The sequence below is a fragment of the Mobula birostris genome, chromosome 6, assembly GCF_030028105.1.
Source record: "Mobula birostris isolate sMobBir1 chromosome 6, sMobBir1.hap1, whole genome shotgun sequence".
NCBI lineage: Eukaryota > Metazoa > Chordata > Chondrichthyes > Myliobatiformes > Myliobatidae > Mobula > Mobula birostris.
This window is the reverse complement of record NC_092375.1, coordinates 8471510-8494204: the sequence shown is the minus strand read 5'-3', so window position 1 is coordinate 8494204 and position 22695 is coordinate 8471510. Positions and strand designations below refer to the sequence as shown.

Here is a 22695-nt window from a genome sequence, read left to right as displayed (position 1 = left end):
TGGTACTGTAAAATTGCAGTCAACCAGATGAACATAGAACATAGAATAGTACAGCACAGTACAGGCCCTTCGGCCCACAATGTTGTGCCGACCCTCAAACCCTGCCTCCCATATAAGCCCCCACCTTAAATTCCTCCATATACCTGTCTAGTAGTCTCTTAAACTTCACTAGTGTATCTGCCTCCACCACTGACTCAGGCAGTGCATTCCAAGCACCAAGCACTCTCTGAGTAAAAAACCTTCCTCTAATATCCCCCTTGAACTTCCCACCCCTTACCTTAAAGCCATGTCCTCTTGTATTGAGCAGTGGTGCCCTGGGGAAGAGGTGCTGGCTATCCACTCTATCTATTCCTCTTATTATCTTGTACACCTCTATCATGTCTCCTCTCATCCTCCTTCTCTCCAAAGTGTAAAGCCCTAACTCCCTTAATCTCTGATCATAATGCATACTTTCTAAACCAGGCAGCATCCTGGTAAATCTCCTCTGGATGAGTTGCAATGTAAAAGGTGGACAGAATCAAAAAGGGTGAATACAGGACTGAAGGGGTTGTATTTCAATGCACACAGTATACAGCATAATGTAGATGAACTTGCAGCACAGTTGCAGATTGCCAGGTATGATGTTGTAGGCATCACTGAATCATGGCTGAAAGATTATCCCTGGGAGCCTGATGTCCAAGGATGCACATTGTATCAAAAGGACAGGCAGGAAGGCAGAGGGGGTGGTGTTGCTCTGTTGGTAAAAAAATGAAATCGGATCATTAGAAAGAGGTGACAAAGGGTTGGAAGGTGTTGAATTATTGTGCGTAGAGCTAAGGAACTGCAAGGGTAAAAAGACCCTGATGGGAGTTGTATGCAGACCCTCAAACAGTAGTAGTGATATGGCTCACAAATTACAACAGGAGGTAGAAAATGCATGCTAAAAGAGCAATGTTACAATAGTCATGAGGGATTGGGAAAATCAAGTGGGTGCTAGATTACAGGAGGGGGTATTTCTAGAGTGCCCATGAAATGGCATTTCAGAGCAGCTCGTGGTTGAGCCCACTAGGGGATCAGCTATTCTGGACTGAGTGTTGTGCAGTGACCAGAATTCAGTAAAGAGCTTAAGGTAAAAGAACCCTGAGGGGAAAAGTAGTCATAATATGGTCGAATTCACCCTGAAATATGTGAAGGAGAAGCTAAAGTCAGATGCATCTGTATTACAGTGGAGTAAAGGGAATTACAGAGGCATGAGAGAGGAGTTGGCCAGAATTGATTGGAAAAGAATACTGGCAGGGATGGCGGCAGAGCTGCAATGGCTGGAATTTCTGGAAGCAATTCAGAAGGCACAGGATATATCTATCCCAAAGAGGAAGAAGTATTCTAAAGGAAAGATGATACAATCGTGGCTAACAAGAAAAGTCAAGGCCATCATAAAAGCTGAAGAAAGGGCATATAATAGTGCAAAAACTAGTGGGAAGTTAGAAGATTGGGATGCTTCTAAAAATCAACAGAAGTCAACTAAAAAAGTCATTAAGCAGGTAAAGATGAAATATGAAAATAAGCTTGCCAATAATATTGAACAAGATACCAAAAATTCCTTCAGATATATAAAGTGTAAAAGGGAGGTGAGAGTGGATATGCAACTGCTGGGAAACAATGCTGGAGAGGTAATAATGAGGGACCATGAAATGAACTGAGGAAGCATTTTGCATCAGTCTTCACTGAGGAAAACACTAACCCCATGGTGAATGTTCCAGGTGTCAGGGGTCATGAAAGTGTGTGAAGTTGCCATAATGAGAGCGAAGGTTCTTGGGAAACTGAAAGGTCTGAAGGTAGATAAGTCACTTGCACCAGATGATGTACACCCCAGGGTTCTGAAAGAGGTGGCTGAAGGGATTATGAAGGCATTAGTAATGATTTTTCAAGAATCACTAGATTCTGGAATAGTCCCGGAAGACTGAATTTGCAAATGTCACTCCACTTTATAAAGCACTGGTGAGGCCTCTCTTGGAGCTGTTTTTGGGCCCTTTATCTTAGAAAGGATGTGCAGAATCTGGAGAGGGTTCAAAGGAGGTTCACAAAAATGATTCCAGGATAGAACAGCTTGTCTTATGATGAGCACTTGATAGGTCTGGGACTCTATTCACTAGAATTCAGAAGAATGAGGGATGTCGCATTGAAACCTATTGAATGGTGAAAAGCCTTAATAGAGTGGATGGGGAGAGGATGTTTCCTATGGGAGAGAGTCTAAGACCAGAGGACACAGTTTCAGAATAGAAACATAGAAACATAGAAAATAGGTGCAGGAGTAGGCCATTTGGCCCTTCAAGCCTGCACTGCCATTCAGTACGATCATGGCTGATCATCCAACTCAGAACCCTGTACCTGCCTTCTCTCCATACCCCCGATCCCTTTAGCCACAAGGGCCATATCTAACTCCCTCTTAAACATAGCCAATGAACTGGCCTCAACCGTTTCCTGTGGCAGAGAATTCCACAGATTCACCACTCTCTGTGTGAAGAAGTTTTTCCTCATCTCGGTCCTAAAAGGCTTCGCCTTTATCCTCAAACCGTGACCCCTCGTTCTGGACTTCCCCAACATTGGGAACAATCTTCCTGCATCTAGCCTGTCCAATCCCTTTAGAATTTTATATGTTTCAATAAGATCCCCCCTCAATCTTCTAAATTCCAGAGAGTATAAGCCTAGCCGATCCAGTCTTTCATCATGTGAAAGTCATGCCATCCCAGGAATCAATCTGGTGAACCTTCTTTGTACTCCCTCTATGGCAAGAATGTCTTTCCTCAGATTAGGGGACCAAAACTGCACACAATACTCTAGGTGTGGTCTCACCAAGGCCTTGTACAACTGCAGTAGTACCTCCCTGCTCCTGTACTTGAATCCTCTCACTATAAATGCCAGCATACCATTCGCCTTTTTCACCGCCTGCTGTACCTGCATGCCCACTTTCAATGACTGGTGTACAATGACACCCAGGTCTCATTGCACCTCCCCTTTTCCTAATAGAGGGGCGTTCTTTTAGAATGGAGATGAGGAGGAATTTCTTTAGCCAGAGAGTGGTGAATCTGTGGAATTCTTTGCAACAGGCAGTTGTGGAGGACAAGTCTATATGTATGCTTATGGCAGAGGTAGATAGATTCTTGTTTTGTCAGGGCATGAAGGGATGTGAGGAGAAGGCAGGAGATTGGGACTGAGAGGAAAATTGGGTCAGCTGTGATGAAATGGCGGAGCAGATTTAATGGGCCAAATGGCCTAATTCTGCTCCTATATCTTATGGTCTTATGGTAACCTTTGACAATATACTTGCGGGCAGGTTTGATAGAGCTGTTGGGAGTGGTTTAATTTAACATGGCAGGGTATGGGAACCAGGATGATAGAGCTGAGGATGAGCCAGCAGGTTTGCAAGTAGATGATGGATGTAACGTGAATATAAGGAAGGTGAAGCCAACGATTGGGTACAAATGCAGACAGGTCAAGAGTTAAGTTGTACTACATAGGCAAAATTCAAAATGGTGAAGCATGCAGGACAGGAGGTGATGTATTTAAATGTGCATAGCATTTGGAATAAGGTGAACAAACTCACTTAGAGATTGGTTGGGCATCACTGAGTTGTTTGCGAAACAAGGCCATAGTTGGGAGCTTAATATCAAAGGATATACTTTGTATCGAAAGGACAGGTAAGAAGGCATAGGTGGTGGTGTGGCTCTGTTGGTAAGAGGTGGAATTACATCTTTAGAAAGAGGTGACACAGCGTCAGAGAATGTTGAATCTTTGTGGGTGGAGTTAAGAAACTGCAAGGGTGAGAAAACATTATGGGAATCATATATAACCCTCTAAATAGTGGCCAGGATGTGAGGCTGAGATCGCAAGGGTAGCTGGGATGGGCATGTAATAAGGGTAATGTCACAATTGTAATGGGGGCTTCAATATGCAAGGATATTGGGAAAATCAGGTTGGTGGTGAATCACAAGAGAAGGAATTTGTTGAATGCCAATGAGATTGTGCTTGAGCCTACTCAGATAAAAGATATCTTTGATTGGGTGTTGCGTAATAAACCAGTTCTTATTAGGGAGCTTAAGGTGGAGGAATCTTTAGGAGGCAAAGATCATAATATGACCGAGAGGGAGAAACATAAGTCAGATGTATCGGTATTGCAATGGAATAAAAGGGAATTACAGAAACAAGAGAGAGGAGATTGTCCAGGGGGATTGGGGTGGGGGGGAGATACTGGTGAGAATGACAGCAGAGCAGAGATGGCTGAAGTTTCTGGGAATAGTTCACAAGGCACAGGATAGATATGTCCCGCAGAAGAAGTTGTCCTAAAATGGCAGGGGAAGGCAACTGTGGCTGACAGCGGAAGTTGAGGACTGCATAAAAGGCAAGGAAATGGCAAATAATGTAGCAAAAGTGAGTGGGAAGTTGGATGATTGGGAAGTTTTTAAAATCCAAGAAAAGGCAGTTAAAAAAATTTATGAAATAATATAAGGACAATAATATAAAGCAGGATACTAAAAGTTTATTCAGTTATATAAAGAGTAAAAGGGAGGTGAGAGTTGATATTGGACCTCCAGAAAATGATGCTGGTGAGGTAGTAATGGGGGACAAAGAAAGGACAGATGAACTTAATAAGTACTTTGCATCAGTCTTCACTTTGGAAGACACTAGCAGTGTGCCAGAGGTCTGTGAGTGTCAGTGAGCAGGAGTGAGTGCCATTGCTATTACAAAGGAAAAAGTCTAGGCAACCTGAAAGGTTCTTAGGGTGGATAAGTCACCTGGGCCAGATGGACTACATCCCAGAGTCTTGAGAGAGGTTGCTGAAGAGATAAAGGATGCATTGGTTATAATCTTTCAAGAATCACTTGATTCTGGCATGGTTCCGGAGGACTGGAAAATTGCAAATGTCTCTCCACTCTATAAGAAGGGAGGAAAAGAAAAGACATAAAATTATAAGCCAATTAGCCTAACCTCAGTGGTTGGGAAAGTGTTGGAGTCCATTATGAAGGATGAGGTTTTGGGGTATTTGGAGACTAATGATAAAATAAGTCAAAGTCAGCATGGTTTCTGTAAAGGGAAACCTTCCCTGACAAATCTATTGTTCTTTGAGGAAGTAACAAGCAGGGTGGACAAAGGAGAGGCAGTGGATGTCATTTACTTGGATTTTCAGAAGGCATTTGTTAAGGTGTCACACATGAGGCTGCTTAACAAGATAAAATCCCATGGCTTTACAAGAAAGATACTGGCATGGATAGAGGAATGACTGACAGGCAGGAAGCAGCGAGTGGGAATAAATGGGGTCTTGTCGGGTTGGCTGCCTGTGACTAGTGGTGTTCCTCAGGGGTCAGTATTGGGACTGTTCCTTTTCACATTGTTTGTCAGTGATTTGGATAATGGAATTGATGGCTTTGTGGCAAAGTTTGCAAATGCTACAAAGGTAGGTGGAGGGGTAGGTAGTGCTGAGGAAGCAATGCAACTGCAGCGGGACTGAGACAAATTGGAAGAATGGGCAAAAAAGTGGCAGATGGAATACGATGTTGGGAAATGTATGATAATGCACTTTGGTAAAAGGAACAATAGTGCAGATTATTATCTAATTGGGGATAATTTCAAAGATCAGAGGTGCTGAGGGACTTACGAGTCCTTGTGCATGACTCCCAGAAGGATAATTTACAGGTTGACTCTATGGTAAAGAAGGCAAATGCAATGTTGACGTTCATTTCAAGGGGAATAGATATAAACACAAGGAAATAATGCTGGGCTTTATAGGATACTGGTCAGGCCGCACTTGGAATATTGTTAACAGTTTTGGGCCCCATATCTCAAAGGATCTGTTGTCATTGGAGAGAGTACGGAGGAGATTCATGAGGATGATTCTGGGAATGAAGGTGTTAACATATGAGGGTGTTTGGCAGCTTTGAGCCTGTACTCGCTGGAATTTGGAAGAATGCGGGACTATGTCATTGACACTTACCAAATGTTGAAAGGACTAGAGAAAATGTACATGGAGAAGATGCTTCCTATGCTGGGTGTGTCCAGAACTAGAGGGCACAGCCTCAAAATTGAGGGGTGACCCTTTAGAACAGAGTTAAAAAGGAATTTTTTAGCCAGATGGTAGTGACTCTATGGAATGCTCTGCCACAGACATGGAGGCCAAGACCATGGGTATATTTAAAGCAAAAATGGATAGTTTCTTCATTGGTCAGGGCATCAAAGGTTATGGTGAGAAGACAGATGTATGGGGTTATGGGGGAATCCAGGATCAGCCATGGTGGAATGGCAGAGCAGAATTGATGGGCTGAATGGCCTAATTCTGCTGCTATGTCTTATGGTCTTACTGTCTTATGGACACCCTGACTAATCAAGAACCTATCAACCTCTGTTTCAAATCTACCCAATGTCTTGGATGCCACAGCCATCCATGATAATGAGTCCAGCAGTTTACCGGCCTCAGGCTAAAGAAATTTCTCTTTATCTCTGTTGTAAAGGAATGGTTCTTGTATTCTCATTCTGTGCCTCATGATCCTGAACTCTCCCACTATTGGAACCATCCACTCCGTGTCCAGTCTCATCAACACCATTATGTGCCGTGTCATATTACGTAGTCGATCGCGGTCTTTGACCATGATTGTTCTTGGCAAATTTTTCTGCAGAAGAGGTTTGCTTGTGTCTTCTGGGCAGTTTCTTTACAAGATTGGTGACCCCAGCCAACCTGCCTGGCAGTACCCTACCTAGGCCTTCCAATATTGGGTAGATTTCTATAAGATTTCCCCTCATCCTTCTAAACTCCAGTGAGTACATGGCCAGAAGCATCAAACACTCCTTATATGTTAACCCTTTCCTTCCCAGGATCATTCTTGTAAACTTCCTCTAGACCCGCCCCAATGTCAGCACATCCTTTCTTAGATAAGGCTGAAAACTGTTCACAATACTGCCATAATTACCCAGGGACTGGTCTACTTTGCAAGGGTGTAATGAATCCAAATCAGATTTTCACTGATGTGAAATGTTGTTTTGTAGCAGGACTAGCAGTTCAATGATATAAAATTTAAAAAGATAAATAAATAATGAAATAAAAAGAGTAATAGTTTGGTCATAGGTTCATGGAATGTTCAGAAATATGATGGTGGAGGGGAAGATGCTGTTCCAGTGTGATTCAAAGACTGAGTTGTATCTGAATCTGTGGGGCATTGGCAGCAGTGTTGAGGAAGGAGGGAATTGTTCTTAGTGTATGTGCTCCAACTAAACCGGGCTGTGACAAGGATCCTGGAAAAACTGGGGCAGTGTTAAAAAATACACATGGACTAAGATGTTAACTGTCCTGAGTTATCACCAGTGGGATCATCAGCTGATGTGTCACCTGTCCTCAGGAGTCTCAGCCCGCTTATGATCAAGACTCCCTCCAGGTGGTGGGAGAGTATATTGCCTTGTTGAATGATGGCCTGGTATGGAAACACCAATGCCCTCGTATGGAAAAGCCTACAAAAATTAGTGGATACAGCCCAGTCCATCATGGGTAAAGCACTCTTCACCATCAGGATCATGAAATGAAGAGTCCTTGAAAGTGATTCCATTGGTTGTTAGAGAGGTTCGGTGATGGGTGATTGAAGTTGTGTAGTTATCCCCTCTGGTTCAGGAGCCCGAGGGTTGAGGGATAATAACTGTTCCTCAACCTGGTAGTGTGAGTCCTGAAGCTCCCGTACCTTTCTGATGGCTGCAGTGAGAAGAAAGCATGGACTGGGTAGTGGGGGTCCTTGACGATGGATGCTCCTTTCCTGAAACAGTGCCCCATGTAGATGTGCTCAATGGTGAGGAGGGCTTTGCCCATGATGGACTGGGCCATGTCCAGTACTTTTTGTCAGATTTTACTTTTAAGTGCAATGGTGTTTCCATACCAGACCATTGAGGAATTAGCAGGTAGAATAGACAAAGGAGAGTCATTGAATTGAATTGACTTTAAAGGTTCAAAGGTACAATTTAATGTCAGAGAAGTGTATACAATATACATCCTGAAATGCTTTTTCTTCGCAACCTTAAATCCTTCAAATACATGAGGAGTAAAAATCTTTATGTTACGTCTCTGTCTAAATGTGCAATGATAGTAATTTACTGTATAATAAATATGTATGACAGGATAGTCAATATAACATAGAAATACAATTGCATCAGCATGAATTAAGCAGTCTGATGGCCTGGTGGAAGAAGCTGTCCTGGAGCCTGTTGGTCCTGGCTTTTATGCTGCGGTACCGTTTCCCGGATGGTAGCAGCTGGAACAGTTGGTGGTTCGGGTGACTTGGGTCCCCAATGATCCTTTGGGCCCTTTTTACACACCCATTTTTGTAAATATCCTGATTAGTGGGAAGTTCACATTTACAGATGTGCTGGGCTGTCTGCACCACTCTCTGCAGAGTCCTGTGATTAAGGGAGGTACAGTTTCCATACCAGGCAGTGATGCAGCCAGTCAGGATGCTCTCAATTGTGCCCCTATAGAAAGTTCTTAGAATTTGGGGGGCCATACCAAACTTCTTCAACCGTCTGAGGTGAAAGAGGCGCTGTTGTGCCTTTTTCACCACACAGCCAGTATGTACAGACCATGTGAGATCCTCGGTGATGTTTACACCAAGGATCTTAAAGCTGTTCACCCTCTCACCCCAGATCCATTGATGTCTATAGGGGTTAGCCTATCTTCATTCCTCCTGAAACCCACAATCAGCTCCTTTGTTTTTGCGACGTTGAAGGAGAGGTTGTTTTCTTGACACCACTGTGTCAGGGTGATTACTTATTCTCTGTAGGCTGCCTCATTATTATTTGAGATTAGGCCAATTAGTGTAGTGTTGTCAGCAAATGTAATTAGCAGATTGCAGCTGTGGGTGGCGACATGGTCATGGGTATACAGAAAGTAAAAGGGGAGTGCTTAGTACAGAGCCCCGAGGGGCACCTGCGTTGAGGGTCAGAGGGGCAGCGGCTTGGATTTTCAGAAGGCCTTTGCAAGGTGCTACACATGAGCCTGCTAAACAAGATATTAGGCCATGGTATAACAGGAAAGGTACTAGCATGTATAGAAGATTTGTTGACTTGCAAAAGAGAAAGAGTGGGAATAAAGTGGACCTTCTCTAAATGTCTGCTGGTGACTGTTGCTTTTCCGCAAGGGTCGGTGTTGAATCAGCTACTTCTCAAGGTACGTGTCAATGATCTGGGTAATGGAATTGATGGATTTGTGGACAAGTCTGCAGATGATACAAAGATAGGTGGAGGGACAAGTAGTGTTGATGAAGCATGCAGTCGACAGAAGTAGATAAGCAGATTAGAAGAATGGGCAAAGAAGTGACAGAGGAATATTGTACAGAGAAGTATATGGTCATGGACTTTGGTAGAAGGAATAAAGATGTAGGCTATTTTCTAAATGGGGAGAAAATTCATAAATCAGCGGTGCAAATGGACTTTGGAGTTCTCATGCAGGATTTCATAAACGTTAACTTGCATGTTGAATTGGTAGTAAGGAAGGCAAATGTAATGTTAGCATTCATTTTGAGAGGGTATGAATATAAAAGCAACCCAGGGCATGCCCTTTTCTCACTGTTACCATCAGGTAGGAGGTACAGAATCCTGAAGGCACACACTCAGCGATTCAGGAACAGCTTCTTCCCCTCTGCCGTCTGATTCCTGAATGGACTTTGAAGATTTGGACACCACCTCACTTTTTTAATATACAGTATTTCTGTTTTTGCACATTTTTAAATAATCTATTCAATATAATTAATTGATTTACTTTATTTATATTATGTTTTATTTTATTTACTGTTTTTTTTCTCTCTGCTAGATTATGTATTGCATCGAACTGCTGCTGTTAAGTTAACAAATTTCACGTCACATGTCGATGATAATAAACCTGATTCTGATCCAGAGAATTTAAATGTAAGGCTACGTTTAGAGCATTGTTAGCAGTTTTAGTCCCGATACTTAAGGAAGGATTTGGTGGGAGTGGAGAGGTCCTGAAGAGGTTTATAAGAATGACTTTGGGGATGAAAAAGGAGCATTTGATTGCTCTGAAATTATACTTGCTGGAGTTTGGAAGGATGGGTGGGGAGATCTCATTGAAACTGACTGAATATTGAAAGGACTAGGTAGAGTGGATGTGGAGAGGATGTTTCCCATAGTGGGTGAGTCTAGGACCAGAGAACACAGCCTCAGAATAAAAGGACATCCCTTTAGAACAGAGATGAGGAGGAATTTCTTCAGCCAAAGGGTGGTGAAAATGTGGAATTCATTGCCACATACAGCTGTGGAGGCCAAGTCATTAGCTATTTTTAAAGTGAAGATTGATAGGTTGTTGATTAGCAAGGCTATCAAAAGTTATGGGGAGAAGGCAGGAGAATGGGGTTGAAAGACATAATAAATCAGCCATGGTTGAATGGTGGAGCAGACATGATGGGCTCAGTTGCATAATTCACCTCTTATGTCTTATGGTCATATGAATCATCGAGTGTGGATCTTCAGGCTCATGTACCTCCTCCCTAGTAAATTGAAAAGTGCATGTCTTGGATGCTGACGTTTCTTTGTGATGGATGGCACCCTCTTGATGCTCTGCCTCCTGAAGGTGTCTTTGATGATGCGAAGGGTTGTGCCTGGAATGGAACTGGTTGAGCTTACGAGCCTCCGCAACCTCTTGTGATCCTGTGCATTGGAGCCTCCGTTGCAAGCTGTGGCCCGACCATATACACAAGAGATCCTGCAGATGCTAGACATCTTGAGCCACACAAACAAAACGCTGGAGGAACTCAAAAGGTCGGGCTCGACTTGCTGAGTTCTTCCAGTATTTGTGTGTGTATATGATGCAACTAGTCATCACATTCCAACTGATGTAACCTCTACTACATTGGTGAGACCTTGCGTAAGTTGGGGGACTGTTTCATCAAGCACCACCACTCCATCTGCCAGAAGCAGAATTTCCCAGTGCCAACCATTTTAATTCAGAATCAGAATCAGGTTTATTATCACCGGCATGTGTCATGAAATTTGTTAACTTAGCAGCAGAAATTCAATGCAATACATGATAATATTAATAAGAAAAAATAAGTATATCAATTACAGTAAGTGTATATATGTAGATTGAATAGACTAAAATAGTGCAAAACAGAAAATGTATATATTTAAAAAAAAAGAGTTAGTGTCCAAGGGTTCAATTCCCATTTAGGAATCGGATGGCAGTGGGGAAGAAGCTGTTTCTGAATTGCTGAGTGTGTGCCTTCAGGCTTCTGTACCTCCCTCCTGACAGTAACAATGAAAAAAGGGCATGCCCTGGGTGATGAGGGTCCTTAATTGTGGACATTGCCTTTCTGAGGCACTGCTCCTTGAAGATGTCTTGGGTACTATAGAGACTAGGATCCATGATGGAATTGACTAATATTAGACCTTCCTGTAGCTTCCTTCAATCCTGTGCAGTAGCCCCCCATCGCCCGTACCAGACAGTGATGCAGCCTGTCAGAATGCTCTCCCTGGTACATCTATAGAAGTTTTTCAAGTGTTTTAGTTGACAAAGAAATCTCTTCAAAATCCTAATGAAATATAGCCGCTGTCTTGCCTTCTTTGTAGCTGCATTGATATGTTGGGAGCAGGTTAGATCCTTAGCTCTTGACACCCAGGAACTTGAAATTGCTCACTCTCTCCATTTGTGATCCCTCTATGATTCGTATTCCCATATCAACATGTTGGTCCATGGCCTCCTCTTGTGCCACAATGAGGCCTTTCACAGGGTGGAGGAGCAACACCTCATATTCCGTTTGGTACTCTCTAACCCAATGGCATGAATATTAATTTCTCTTTCCTGTAATGCTTTTCCCTCACCCATCCTTCTCCTTCTATTCCGCACTCTGGCCTTTAACCTCTTCTCACCCACCTATCACCTCCCTCTGGTGACCATCCTTCTTCTCTTTCTCCCATGGTCCACATTCCTCTCCTATCAGCTTCCTTCCTCTCCAGCCCTTTATCTTCCCTGCCCACCAAGATTCAACTCTCACATTCTTGCTAGTTCTCCTCCCCCTTCCCCATCTTTTTATTCTGGCAGGATACTTGGTAGAGTGGAGGAGCAGAGGGATCTGGGGTTACACGTCCACAGATCCCTGAAAGTTGCCTCACAGGTGGATAGGGTAGTTATGAAAGCTTATGGGGTGTTAGTTTTCATAAGTCGACAGATAGAGTTTAAGAGTTGCAAGGAGATGATATAGCTCTATAATACTCTGGTTAGGCCACACTTGGAGTACTGCGTCCAGTTCTGGTCACCTCATTATAAGAAGCATTGGAAAGGGTACAGAGGAGATTTACCAGGATGTTGCCTGGTTTAGAAAGTATGCATTATGATCAGAGATTTAAGGGAACTAGGGCTTTACTCTTTGGAGAGAAGGAGGATGAGAGGAGACATGATAGAGGTGTACAAGATAATAAGAGGAATAGATAGAGTGGATAGCCAGCACCTCTTCCCCAGGGCACCACTGCTCAATACAAGAGGACATGGCTTTAAGGTAAGGGGTGGGAAGTTCAAGGGGGATATTAGAGGAAGGTTTTTTACTCAGAGAGTGGTTGGTGCGTGGAATGCACTGCCTGAGTCAGTGGTGGAGGCAGATACACTAGTGAAGTTTAAGAGACTACTAGACAGATATATGGAGGAATTTAAGGTGGGGGGTTATGTGGGAGGCAGGGTTTGAGGGTCGGCACAACATTGTGGGCTGAAGGGCCTGTAGTGTGCTGTACTATTCTATGTTCTATGTTCTATCTTCCCCCTTCCTTTCCAGTCCTGAAGAAGGGTCACGGCCTGAAATGTTGACTGTTTAGATGCTGCCTGACCTCCTGAGTTGCTCCAGCATTTTGTGTGTGTTGCTTTAGATCTATAGAAATTTTCAAGTTCACTTCAACTTTCAGAAGGCCTTTGACAAGGTGCCGCACATGAAGCTGCTGAGTAAGCCCATGGTATTACAGGGAAGGTACTAGTATAGGTAGCAGGTTGGCTGACTGGTAGGAGGCAAAGAGTTAGAATTAAGGAGGCTTTTTCTGGTTGGTTGCCAGTGACTAATGGTGTTTCGCAGGGATAGGTAATGGGGCAGCTTCTTTTCAGGTTACATGTTATTATTTGTATGACATAATTGATGGCTTTGTGGCTAAGTTTTCAGATGATACAGAGATAGGTGGAGGAGCAGGTAGTGTTGAGGAAGCAGGGAGTCTGCAGAAGGACGTACAAATTTGGAGAATGGGCAAAGAAGTGGAAGGTGGAACATAATGTAGGGATATGTATAGTCACGTGCTTTTGTAGAAAGAATAAAGGTATAATCTTCAGGATTTCCTAAAGGTTAACTTGCAGGTTGAGTCAGTGGTATATCTGTGGAATTCATTGCCATGGATGTCTGTGGAGGCCATTTCACTGAGAATACCTGAACTGGAGTTTGATAAATTCTTGATTAGTCTGGGCATCAAAAGTTACAGGGAAAAGGCAGGAGAATGGGGTTGGGAAAGATAATAAATCAGCCATGATGGAATGGTGGAGCAGACTCAATGGGCTGGATGGATCTCCTGAGATGTTGATGCCTCAGAACTTGAGGCTGCTCACTCTTTCCCTGCTGACCACTCAATCAGGGATGGAGTGTGCTCTCCTGACCTCCCCTTCCTGAGGGCCACAATCAATTCCTTGGTCTTGTTGACACTGTATGAGCTTCAGGCAATGCCACTCTACCAGATCGTCGACCTCATTCATTTTATACCTCGTACATCTACTTGAAGGAGCAGGCAGAGCCTTGGTTTCATGAAGAGTTCGGGAGGATGCAGCTCAGGCAGGGTGGTACTTGAGCTTCAACAGCTGTCGTCTGAGTGGACATTCAGAGTGGTGATCTTAAGGCTTTAACTCGTCAAGGCTTCAGCAAAGAGAGGCTTCACTCAGGGAAAGAAAATCTCAAGTTTTTTTTCTTTCTTTATATCTACTCAGCTAGGTAAAGTTGCCAGGCAGGCTAGTGCAATATTCCACTTGCGGGACGTGGGAAGGCAGGGAGACCTCCAGTGTCCCTGATGACCACAAGTGTGAGAAGTGCATCCAGCTGCAGCTTCTAACAAACCGCGTTAAGGAGTTGGCATTGGAGTACCTCTGTGGCCACCCCTCTCAAAAACAGGTATATTACTTTGAATACTATCCGGGGGATGACCTAACAGAGGAAAGTCACAGTGGTCGGGCCTTTGGCACTGAGTCTGCCTCTGACTCAGATGAGAAGGGGGAAAGAAGACACACGCTGTGGTGACAGGGAATTCATTAGTTAGGGGGATGGACAGGAGGTTCTATGGCTGAGAACGAGACTCCCAGGTAGTATGTTGCCTCCCCGGTGCCAGGTTCTGGGATATCTCGGACCGAGCCCTCAGCATTCTTAAGTGGGAGGATGTACAGCCGGAAGTCGTGGTCCATGATATGTGTAGGACGAGTGACGAGGTTCTGCATTGGGAGTTTAGGGACTTGGGGGCTAAGTTAAAGGGCAGGGCGTCGAGGTTTGTGATCTCAGAAATTCTACATGTGCTACATGCTAGCGAGGCTAGAACTAGGCATATTATCCAGTTTAATACCTGGTTAGAGAGTTGGTGCAGGAGGGAAAGCATAAGATTTTTGGATCATTAGTCTCTCTTCTAGGGAAGGTGGGATCTGTACAGAAGGGATGGTTTGCACCTGAACTGGAGGGGGGCAAATATGTTTGCAGGAAGGTTTGTTAATGCTGCATGGTGGGGTTTAAACTAGAATTGCAGGGATTTGGAAACCAGAGTGCTAGAACAGTTAGTGGAGAGGTTGTGGAGGCGGAATTAGGTAAGACCTCAGAGAAAATTAGGATTGATTGATTAATGAGTTAAGGTAAGAGAACCCTTGGGAGAAGAGTGATCATTATATGATCGAATTCATCCTGAAATCTGAGAAGGAGAAGCTAAGGTCAGATATATTAGTATTACAGTAGAGTAAAGTGAATTACAGAGGCATGAGAGAGGAGTTGGCCAGAATTGATTGGAAAAGAACACTGGCAGGGATGACAGCAGAGCAGCAAATTACAAATGTCATTCCACTCTTCAAGAAGCGAGAGAGGCAGAAGAAAGGAAACTGTAGGCCAATTAGTCTGACTGCAGTGGTTGGGAAGATGTTGGAGTTGAGTATTAAGGATGAGGTCTCCGGATACTTGGAGGCACATGGTAAAGTAGGTTGTAGTCTGTATTGTTTCCTCAAGGGAAAATCTTGCCTGACAAATATGTTGGAATTCTTTAAAGATGTAACAAGCAGGATAGACAAAGGAGAAGCGGTTGATGTTTTGTTCTTGAATTTTCGGATGGCTTTTGAAGGCTGCTTAACAAGCTATGTGCCATGGTATTACAGGGAAGATTTCTATCATGGTTAAAGCAGTGGCTGGTTGGCAGGATACAAAAGAGTGGGAATAAAGGGAGTCTTTTCTGACTGGCTACCGGTGACTAGTGGTGTTCCACAGAGGTCTCTGTTGGGACCAATTCTTTTTACATTATATATGAATGATTTGGATCTTGGAATTGATGGCTTTTTTTGCAAAGTTTGCAGATGATATGAAGATAGGTGGAGGGGCAAGTAGTTTGAAGGAAGTAGAGAGGCTACAGAAGGACTTTAGGAGAATGAGCAAAGAAATGGCAAATAGGATACATTGTTGGGAAGTGTAGTGTCATGCACTTTTGTAGAAGAAATTAAAGGATTGACTATTTTCTAAATGAAGAGAAAATATAAAAAACTGAGACACAAAGGGACTTGGGAGTCCTTGTGCAGGATTCCTTAAAGGTAAATTTGCAGGTTCAGTCTGTGGTGAGGAAGGCAAATGCAATGTTAGCATTTATTTCAAGAGGACTAGAATATAAAACAAGGATGTAATGTTGAAGCTTTATAAAGCACTGGTGAGTATTGTGAGCAGTCTCGGGCCCATATCTTAGAAAGGGTGTGCTGAAACTGGAGAGGGATCACAGGAGGTTCATGAAAATAATTCCAGGATTTGATGGCTTGTCAAAAGAAGAGCATTTGATGGCTCTGGGCTTGTATTCACTGGAATTCAGTAGAATAGGGGTGACCTGATTGAAGCCCATCGAATGGTGAAAGGCTTTGGTAGAGTGGACGTGGAGAGGATGTTTACCGTGGTGGGAGAGTCTAAGACCAGAGGACACAGCCTCAGAGTAGAGGGGTGTCCTTTTAGAACAGAGATGAGGAGGTATTTCTTCAGCTAGAAAGTGGTGAATCTGTGGAATTCTTTGCTACAGGCAGCTGTGGAGGTCGAGTCTTTATGTATACTTAAGGGAGAGGTTGATAGATTCTTGATTGGTCAGGGCATGAAGGGCTACGGGGAGAAGGCAGGAGATTGGGGCTGAGAGGGAAACTGGATCAGCCATGAGACTCAATGGGCCAACTGGCATAATTCTGCTCCTATATCTTATGGTCTTATGGTCTAAACTACTCTGAGCTGTTCCCACATTCTTTGGGCTTACTTTCCAGGACTCTTCATTTTATGTTTTCAATATTTATTTCTCATTTCTTTATTGTTATGGTTTTTTTCTTTTATTCTTTTTGTAATTGTACAGCTTGTTGACTTTTGCACATTGCTTGTTTATCAGTTTTGTTGTGCACTTTTTTCATTGATTCCATTGTCTGTATTTACTGCAATGCCTGCAAGAAAATGAATCTCAGGGTTGTACATGGTAACATCTATGTACTTTGATAATGAATTTTCCTTGAAATTTGAAGTTTATACTCCTGTTCCAGAACCTCTGGAGTGGGAGTTGAGCCTATGACATTGCAGCACTAAGGTGCGAAGAGAGAAAGTTACCCTCCGAGCCAGTCTGTCATCCCTGCTCACGTCTGTCTTTTCTGTTGCAGGAGGAGAGCAATCCACATTGATGCGGCTCAATACTGATGAAGTGGAAGACAAAGTAAGTATGTCTGCCTCATAATTGCTAACATTGTAAAATATCATTCGCCATGTGGCATCTCCAAGAGAGTCTCACTTCAGGGATCTGCATTTCTTGCATTCCAATGGACCATGTTGGAAACAATTAGAGATGATTCCCTATGAGTATAGACCCTCTTAATATTGTCAACTTGTACGGTGCTTTCTTCTCACTACTCCCATTAGGCAGGTGGCACAGAAGCCTTAGATCCACACCTTCAGGTTCAGGAACAGTTCTTGAACCTACAACCATCAGGCTCCTGAACCGGAGTGAATAACTTCACTCACCTCAAAAGTGAACTGAATCTATGATCTACAGACTCACTTTCAGGGACTGTCAGTGTTATGATTTTCTTTTCATTTACACAGGTTGTCTTCTTTTGCACCTCGGTTGTTTGTCAGTCTTTGTGTACAGTTTTTCATGAATTGTATTGCATGTCTTTATTTTCCTTTAAATGCCTGGAAGAAAATGGATGTCCAAGTAGGATGTGGTTACATATACATACTTTGATACTAATTTTATTTTGACCTTGACATCTTATGTAAATGTTCTTGATGTATCACTATTGACAGTATGGACCTTCAGGATGATCCATTGAATGTTACAGTGGAGAAGGGGGTCTTGGCCCTTAAATAGTTTCCCAGATAGTTTATTTCCATTCCCTTCTTCTTTCAGATCACTGTAGTTTTTTCTTTGTTTTATGCAATCTTCTTCATATCCATCTCTATCACTCTGCACATTTCATATCCCGGATCCTCAGAATAGATGATCTTCCGTCAAGGTTTCCAAGAAGGAATCGGAATTAAAGTTAGTTTTGCCAAGGAGTTGGGACCAGCTCTACAACCCCAACTAGAAGCCCTCCTGAAATCTGGTTACTTGGCCGTTCTCCATTCTGAAAGATCCTCCTCAGACCAACTGTTCCCCCCGACATGGTCTGACCACCTCTGGCATTTGGATGATGAACTTGTAGGCTACATATTTATGTTCAATGGTGCAATTGAATGTCAGAGAATGCATACAGTACACAGCCTGAAATTCTTATTCTTCATGGACATCCATGAAACAGTAGAAAAACCCCAAAAAATGAATGACAGAATGTTAGAAACCCAAAGCCCCCTTGAATATTGAACTGTGTGTGTTGTTAATACAAACACGTTTCAATATTCAAGGTATAAGATTCAAGATTGTTTAATGTCATTTCCAGCACACAAGTGTAAAGGAGAATGAAATAATTGTTACTCATATCTAATGCAGCACAAAGAAAACACAATAAGATAAAGAACACCATAAGAATTATCATCATCATTATGTGCTGTGTCATATGACATGGGCAATCACAGCCCCATGACCATGATTGTTCTTGGCAAATTTTTCTATAAAAGTGGTTTGCCATTGCCTTCTGCTGGGCAGTGTCTTTACAAGACCGGTGACCCCGGCCACAATCAATACTCTTCAGAGATTGTCTGCCTGGTGTCAGTGATCGCATAACCAGGACTTGTGATATGCACCGGCTGCTCATATGACCATCCACCACCTGTTTCCGTGGCTTCATGTGACCCTGATCGTGGGGCTAAGCAGGTACTACACTTTGCTCGAGGGTATCCTGAAGGCTAGAGGAAGGAAGGGATACCTTACACCTCCCTCTGTAGAAATGTATCTCCACCCCACACACAATAAATATAAATACAGAAGAGAGCTTATCAACATCAAATGAATGTGTGTCCATAAGTGACGCTTGGCACAGGAGTGTCTGTACGTAAGATGACTGACAGGAAATGATAAAGTAGTGATCATTGGCTGCGAAGGGGAGGGTTAGTGGGTGGAGATGTTGATCAGCCTTACTGCTTGGACAAAGCAACTGTTTTTGAGTCTGGTGGTCCTGAAGTGTATGCTACATAGCTTCTTCCCTGATGGGAGTGTGACAAGTCTTTCATGAGCAGGGTGAGTGAGATTACTGGCCCAGTTCTGACACCTTTCTGTATATACAAAATGTATATGTACGATATGACATCCCAGATCGGAGGCTGGAGCTTATTTTGCTCACACTCCGAGATGTTCTTTCCCTCTCCAGAGCACCAGAGCCTTTCGCTGTTTCATTGTTTGGTCAACTTACGCCATCCCAGACAGACTGGCAAGACAGGGTGTCAGGATCTGGGACGAGAGCCGGATTCACTCATTCTCCGCGATGGCCACTCCTCTCTCTCTATGATGCTGAGGCTATGAAGATTGCCCTATCTGTTGTGCTCTGTACCGCTCATATGACAAACTGATAAGTGGGCTGGTCCAGGGTTCAGATCTAAGGACTCAATTTTGGTACAGAATGTCATTGTTCTCTTCAATTGTTTCCATGATTTGTGTTTTTATCCCCTCTTGTGTATCAGGTGTAGGTTTTTATTTTTTTTCTTTAATTGGGCTCTTTTGGGTTTCCTGCTTTGTGGCTGCCCGTGAGAAACAAATCTCTAGGTTGTATAATTTATGCATTCTTTGATAATAAATGGACTTAGAATCTTTGATCTTTGAATGCTGTACCGTGCAAAAGTCTTAGGCACATGTATATAGCTGTATTTGTCTACATGGAACAAAAGTGAGTTTGTAAATCTAGCGGGTGCAAAGAATGTTGGGAGTGGTGAGGGTGGGTCGTCACAGGAGAGGCAGGGGATACGTAGCAGAGAAGGAATGCCAGGGGTGGGGGGTGGTAAGGGTGCAGACATACCCAACCATGAGGCACCAGACAAGGCCATTTCATTCCAACCAGTTGGTTTATTGATCATTACAGAATGTATCTCTGGTGCCTCCTCTCTCCCTTCCTCTTTTCCCAACCATGACTCCTCTCTCCTTGCCCCCATATCAGAATCAGGTTTATCATCACTCACATATGACATGAAATTTGTTTTCTTTTTGTGGCAGCAGTACAGTGCAAAACATAAAATTACTACGGTACTATGCAAAATTCTTTGGCACCCTATATGTGCCTAAGACTTTTGCACAGTACTATATATCCTTGATGATGGACAGACTGGTGCCAATAATGTTTTGGGTAGTCTTGATTACCTGTTACAGAGCCTTCCTGTCTGCCGCTGTGAAATTTCTGTACCATGCAGTGTTGCAGCTTGTCATGATGCTCTCTGCTTAATCTGTAGAATGATGTGAGTATGGATGTGCACAGTACAGTTCTCTTCAGCCTCCTCAGAGAGTAAACACATACGTTTCAACATAAGAACATAAGAAATAGGAGCAGGAGTCGGCCATCTGGCCTGTCGAGCCTGCTCCACCATTCAATAAAATCATGGCTGATCTGGCCATTGACTCATTTCCACCCACCTGCCTTTTCCCTATAACCCTTAATTCCCCTACTATGCAAAAATATATCCAACCTTGTCTTAACTATATTTACTGAAGTAGCCTCCACTGCTTCATTGGGAAGAAAATTCCACAGATTCACCACCCTCTGGGAAAAGCAGTTCATCCTCATCTCTGTCCAAAATCAACTCCCTCCAAATCTTGAGGTTATGTCCCCTAGTTCTAGTCTCACCTACCAGTGGAAACGACTTTCCTGCCTCTATCTTACCTATCCCTTTCATAATTTTACATGCTGTATAAGATCTCCTCTCATTGTTCTGAATTCCGGCGAGCGCAGTCCCAGGCAACTCAATCTCTCCTCATAGTCTAACCCCCTCATCTCTGGAATCAACCTGGTGAACCTCCTCTGCACCGCCTCCAAAGCCAGTAAATCCTTCTTCAAGTAGGAGACCAGAACTGCACACAGTACTCCAGGTGTGGCCTCACCAGTACCCTGTACAGTTGCAGCATAAACTCCCTGCTCTTAGATGCAATCCCTCTAGCAATGAAGGCCAACATCCATTTGCCTTCTTGACAGTCTGCTACACCTGCGAACCACCCTTTAGCACAAACACTCCCAAGTCTTTCTGCACAGTAGCATGCTGCAGTTTTTTACCATTTAAATAATAACCTGCTCTTCTATTTTTCCTTCCAAAGTGGATGACCTCACATTTACCAATATTGTATTCCATCTGCCAGACCCTTGTCCTCCACTCAGTTAATCTATCTATATTTCTCTGTAGACTCCCCATATCTTCTGCACAATTTGCTTTTCCACTCAATTTAGTATCATCATCAAACTTATATACACTACACTTGGTCCCCTCTTCCAGATCATTAATGTATATCGTGAAAAGTTGTGGGCCCAGCACTGACCCCTGTGGCACACTGCTCACCACTGACTGCCAACCAGAGTAATACTCGTGTATCTCAACTCTCTGCTTTCTATTAGTTAACCAATCCTCTATCCATGCTAAAACATCACCCCCAAACTCTATGCATCCTTATCTTATGGATAAGTCATTTATGCGGCACCTTATCGAATGCCTTCTGGAAATCCAAGAAAGTAACGCCCATGTGTTCCCCTCTATCCACTGTGCTTATTATATCCCAAAGTACTCTAGTAAATTTTTCAAGCAGGACCTGCCTTTGCTGAATCCATGCTGCGTCTGCCTGATGGATCTATTTCTTTCCAGATGTCTGGCTATTTTTTCTTTAATGATAGCTTCAAGCATTTTCCCAACTACAGATGTTAAATTAACTAGCCCCTAGTTACCTGCCTTTTGCCTACATCCTTTTTTGAACAGTGGTGTGACACTTGCTATCTTCCAATCCACCGGGACCTGCCCAGAGTCCAGAGAATTTTGGTAAATTATCACCAAAGCCTCTACTATAACGTCTGCCATTTCTTTCAGTACCCTGGGATGCATTCCATCAGGACCAGGGGACTTGTTGATCTTCAGGTCCACAAGTTTGCTCAGCACTACTTCTTTAGTGATAAGCTATTGTATCAAGGTCCTCACTTCCCATCGCATCCATAACATCTCTCTTTGGCATGCTGGATGTGTTCTCCATTGTGAAGACTGACATAAAATAGTAATTCAAAGCCTTGACCATTTCTTCATTAACCAGTATCCAATCCTCCTTCTCTTCCTCCAAGGGACCTACATTCACTTTAGCCACCTTTTCCCGCATTATATATCCATTTACTATCCATTTTTATATTTTGTGTGAGTTTATTTCATAATCTATCTTCCCTTTCTGATGAGAAAGTACCTTGCACAACATCCTGAATCAGGTGTGGATCAATTGGTGCCTAGTCTTGCTTCAAAAGGTTGTATTCTGCTCCAGAATAGGCTTGAACAAGTGGGGACAGCTGAAACATGGGCTGCACAATCCTGGCAAATATTAAGCACTTTAAGATCATAAGATCAAAAGTTATAGGAGTAGACTTTGGCTATTTAGCCCATTGAGTCTGCTTTACCAATCAATAACGGCTGATGTTTTGAACCCCATTCTCCTGCCTTCTTCCCATAATGCTTAATGTAACTAATATGGAACCTATCAAGCTGCGCCTTAAGTACATCCAATGACATCCTCCATAGCCCTCAGAGGCAACGAATTCTACAGATTATCATTCTCTGTCCCTTTATTCTGAAGCTGTGCCCTTTGGTCCTATAGTGTCTAGCCTAGAAATTGAGTATCACTTGGATATGTATGGTGTTCAAGACCACATTAACAACCTTTTGAGTCCTCTGTAAATATTCATGAAACTTGGTTAAAAAAAAAGACACTTACCCCTGACATCTCCTCTGTATCTACTTCCAAGCACCTTAAAACTGTGCCCTCTCGTGTTAGCCATTTCAGCTAGCTGGGAAAAACCTCTGACGATCCACACAA

General features: G+C 43.2%; 1 long non-coding RNA gene across 20 annotated transcripts in view; it reads left to right on the top strand.

The window, feature by feature from the left end:
* LOC140198802 (uncharacterized) overlaps window positions 1-22695 on the top strand; it is a 325008-nt gene that overhangs the window by 26229 nt on the left and 276084 nt on the right. For all 20 annotated transcript variants that reach the window (XR_011886241.1, XR_011886248.1, XR_011886245.1 and 17 more), the window contains one exon: window positions 16886-16938. This is a non-coding gene — a long non-coding RNA (uncharacterized lncRNA). The remainder of the gene's footprint in view (window positions 1-16885; window positions 16939-22695) is intronic.